Below are 4665 nucleotides of genomic sequence, written 5' to 3' on the forward strand. Positions count from 1 at the left end.
ACTTCATTCTTCTTCACTGAACCACAAACACTTCCTGTTCTGTCAAAGCAGCAGAAGAAGAAACAGCTGTCGCTCCCTGCAAACAGGAGGCACCCACAGACCTAACACTGGTCCTGGTCCTAGTCCTGGACTTGAAATGGACTTAAATCAACTGTTTATTTTACTGCCAAACATTGTAGTTTTTAACCTGGACCCAGTCTTCAACATGGGCCTGGTCCTGGTCTCAGTACTGTTCCTAAGTTTTGACCAGGTCATTACCTGATGATGGTCTTTGTTCCTATCTTGCTCAGTCCTAAAGTGACCCAGTCATACTGGCCCTGGTCCTGGTCCTGGTCCTGGCCCTGGTCCTGGTCCTGGTCCTGGTCCTGGCCCTGGTCCTGGTCCTGGTCCTGGTCCTGGTCCTGGTCCTGGTCCTATCCTATTCTTCTGGATTTGATCTTCTGCTCTAAAAATGACCCCAAAGGCTGCCACTTGAAACTAGACTTGGACCTGCCCTTGGACCTTTTACTGATCCACTTTCATCTCTGGACCTGGTCCTGGCCTGTTACCTGAACTTGGTCCTGCCTCTGTACATACAAAGTGTGTCTGACAAGCTTAATGAAAAGAGTTTATTATTTCAGGTGAACTGGAGAGTGCCCTCAACTTCCTGTTAACAGTCTGTCCTCTGAATGAACCACAACTGTCTGTGAGACCGTCTACCTGTCCAGGTGTGGACAGACAGACAGACAGACAGACAGACAGACAGACAGACAGACAGACAGACAGACAGACAGACAGACAGACATTGTTCTTGTCACTGCTGTTGCTCTTGCTGCCTTTGTTGCTCTCAATTCAATTCAATTTTATTTGTATAGCGCCAAATCACAACAAAAGTTGTCTCAGGACACTTTCCATACAGAGCTGGTACAGACCAAACTCTTTATCTACAGAGAACCAACAATTCCCTCATGAGCAGCACTGGGCGACAGCGGCGAGGAAAAACTTCCTTTAACAGGCAGAAACCTCAGACTGAACCAGGACCAGGGTGGACGGACATCTGCCTCCACCGGTTGGGTGAAAGAGGGAGAGCAAGAGAGGGAGAGTGAGACAGAGAGAGAGAGAGAGAGAGACAGGCAGACATGCAGTCAGAGAGAGACAGAGACAGAGACAGAGACAGAGACAGAGACAGAGAGAGACAGACATGCAGTCACAGTGACACAGTCACAGTAATCCACAATCCAGATTCAGACACTGTCCATGGGAACCGAAAGTGTGCAGATGGAGAGGGACAGAAGGACAGAGGAGCTCGGTGTGTCTTTGGATGTCCCCCGACAGTCTAATCCTATAGCAGCATAACTAGGGGCTGGTCCAGGACCAGCCTGAGCCAGCCCTAACTATAAGCTTTATCAAAGAGGACAGTTTTAAGGCAAGGCAAATTTATTTGTATAGCACAGTTCATACACCAGGCAATTCAAAGTGCTTTACAGAAGCATAACAATACATTGAAATCACACATTTCAAAGAAAGAAAGAAAGAAAGAAAGAAAGAAAGAAAGAAAGAAAGAAAGAAAGAAAGAAAGAAAGAAAGAGAGTAGAAGAGAATAGAAAAATAAAAATAAAATACAATTAAAGGAAAATTAAAAACAGTAACCAGTAAAAGACAATAATTCAGCATTTAGAATGATCAAAATCTTTGAGCAGATATATTTACTTTAAGTAAAAGCTGTAGCAAATAATAATGTTTTCAAACCTGATTTAAATGAGCTGACAGGTGGTGCAGACCTCAGGTGTGCAGGGAGAATGTTCCACAGGTGAGGAGCATAATAACTGACAGCTGCTTCACTTTGTTTGGTTCTGATTCTGGGAACACACAGTAGACCTGTCCTGATGACCTGAGAGCTCTGGTTTTAAGCCTACTCTTAAATGTAGAGACAGTGTCTGCCTCCCGGACAAAGACTGGAAGATGTTCCACAGGAGAGGAGCTTGATAGCTAAATGCTCTGACTCCTGTTCTGCTTTTTGAGACTTTAGGAACCATAAGTAGAAATGCATTCTGGGAACGCAGTGTTCGAGTAGGGCAATAAGGTACTATGAGCTCTTTAAGATAAGAAGGTGCCTGGCCATTTATGGCTTTGTAAGTAAGGAGGAGAATTTTAAACTCTATTCTAAACTTTACAGGGAGCCAGTGCAGAGCGGCGAGTATTGGAGAAATATGATCTCGCTTCCTGGTTTTTGTCAGAACACGTGCTGCAGCGTTCTGGAGCAACTGGAGAATATTCAGCAGCGAATTTGGGCAGCCTGATAGTAAAGAATTGCAATAATCCAGCCTGGAAGTTACGAATGCGTGGACTAGTTTTTCTGCATCATTTTGAGACAAAATATGTCTGATTTTTACGATATTACGTAGGTGAAAAAAGGCAGTCCTTGAAATTTCAGCAACAGAGGCAGCAAGAGCAACGTCAGCAACAGAGGCAACATCAGCAACAGAGGCAACATCAGCAACAGAGGCAACATCAGCAACAGAGGTAGCAAGAGCAACAGAGGCAACATCAGCAACAGAGGCAGCAAGAGCAACAGAGGCAACAGAGGCAACAGAGGCAACAGAGGCAGCGAGAGCAACAAAGGCAGCAAGAGCAGCAGAGGCTCTCGTTGCCTCTGTTGCTCTTGCAACAGAGGCAGCGAGAGCAACAGCGAGAGCAACATCAGCAACATCAGCAACAGAGGCAACAGAGGCAACAGAGGCAACAGAGGCAGCAAGAGCAGCAGAGGCTCTCGTTGCCTCTGTTGCTCTCGCTGCCTCTGTTGCTGACGTTGCCTCTGTTGCTCTCGCTGCCTCTGTTGCTGACGTTGCCTCTGTTGCTCTCGCTGCCTCTGTTGCCTCTGTTGCTGATGTTGCCTCTGTTGCTGACTGTCTAGTTTATGTTAGGGTCGGCATTGTTGCGGCACAGCTCGTCCATTGGTTCCACAGCATCGCTTTGTTTTGAAGAGACATCAAAGCTACCAGCATGTTGCTGCTGTTGCTGCTGGCAGGCGGCCATGACGGTCTTCATGCCTACGTGATGTTTGCTCGAGTCCTGACAGCGAGATGATGAAGAGATGAAGAAGAGATAAAGGGGAGAGGTGGACGGATGTAGAGAACCGATAGAGGACAAAGACAGATTAAAAAGCAACAGGTACAACTGGTTTTGACTCAAATAAACAGCTACTGGTTGGGTGATGTTTCCCAGCATCCCACTGGGTGATGGCACCTCAGGAACACGTTTGATTGGACGTGGTTATGAATTAACAGATGATTGGCTCAGTTTATCCTCAGTTAAAATACACCAGAAAACAATGTGGGTTGACTGAACCTTTCGCCTGCTCACAAACATCTGATGGGTTTCCTCTCTCTGTCGTCACCAAACGTCCTGTTTGAACTCTGGAAACACGTCGGTTTAAAGAAGCCTGGAGCTCTCAGAACGATACCTCAAAGATCCTCCAGCTGCTAAACTTCTTATCAACCTTTGAGTCACAAAAATATCCTGATTTTCCAGGGAGCTGTAAACATCATCGGGCTGAGAGATGCTATCAGAGCGCGATGCTCTGAGCCCAGCAGATAGAGATCAGACCGGCACTGTCATGCCTCTTTAAGAAGACAGTACATTTCTATGAGTCGCCCTGCGCTGATAAGACTTCTCACGGCACGACCAACACTCACTATCAACACACGCCTGTGAGACACCAACACAACATAAGACGGCACACAACATGACACAACGACACACATAACACACAGCATGACACAAAAACTGAAATTACTGTACGTGCTGTGTATTAGTGTAGTTTGGTTTCATCTTTGTTTCCAAAGTTTTGCATTTTTGCCCTTGAAGCTGATATGATTTTCATTTCTTTCTTTCTGCAGCAGCTATTTGTTTATAGGGGCCCCCTCCACCCTCTGCCTCTTCTCCAGCTGCAGCTCTTTGTGTGTGCAGACAGTCAAACGTTCAGTCGCAGCAGCATGGAAAACACCTCCACTACCACAGTTCCACCACACAGATTAATAATTCAATGTCAACATTAATGGGTTTTGTCTCTCCTGTTATTATTCTTTGACTTACTTTTGTTGAGTAGAAACTCTTGCTTGGTTTTGAACTTCAGTTCCCATAATGCTTTGGGTGATGTAAAAAGTAGTTATTTCTAGTTAGCTGTGGCCTAAAACTTGAGCACCACTTTAAGTCTATTTTTGTTTACATTTTCTCAAATGAACCCTTTTAGAATGTGCTGAATTAGCATTTAGCGGTTTCTGTTTGCAGTGTAGCCACAGATGACAACTATATTTAAAATAAAATTGACACTGGAAAACCCTTGCACTGGCACTGAAACAAGTTCCAACTCACATTAGCCCTGATAGCTGCCATTAGCTAACATTATGAGAGACAACATTAGCGAGCATTAGCTAGCTAAGTGTTGATATGATTTCTTCAGTGGGTTTATGGAGGTTTACGGAGCTGGACAGCAGAGACAATGACCTCCTCAGGAAGTGGACATTCACTGACAACAACATTTGTTTCATGTCTGACTGATTTATGAGAAGGAGTGACATTTTTTATTTGAAGTGTTTTAGAGTTTTTTGTGTTTTAGTGTTTTAGAGAGGGACACTTGCAGCTCAGGTATAAATGCAGCGACAGCAGTTGCAGTGACAGACTGCT

This window comes from Chaetodon trifascialis, chromosome 18 (assembly GCF_039877785.1).
Source record: "Chaetodon trifascialis isolate fChaTrf1 chromosome 18, fChaTrf1.hap1, whole genome shotgun sequence".
Classification (NCBI taxonomy): domain Eukaryota; kingdom Metazoa; phylum Chordata; class Actinopteri; order Chaetodontiformes; family Chaetodontidae; genus Chaetodon; species Chaetodon trifascialis.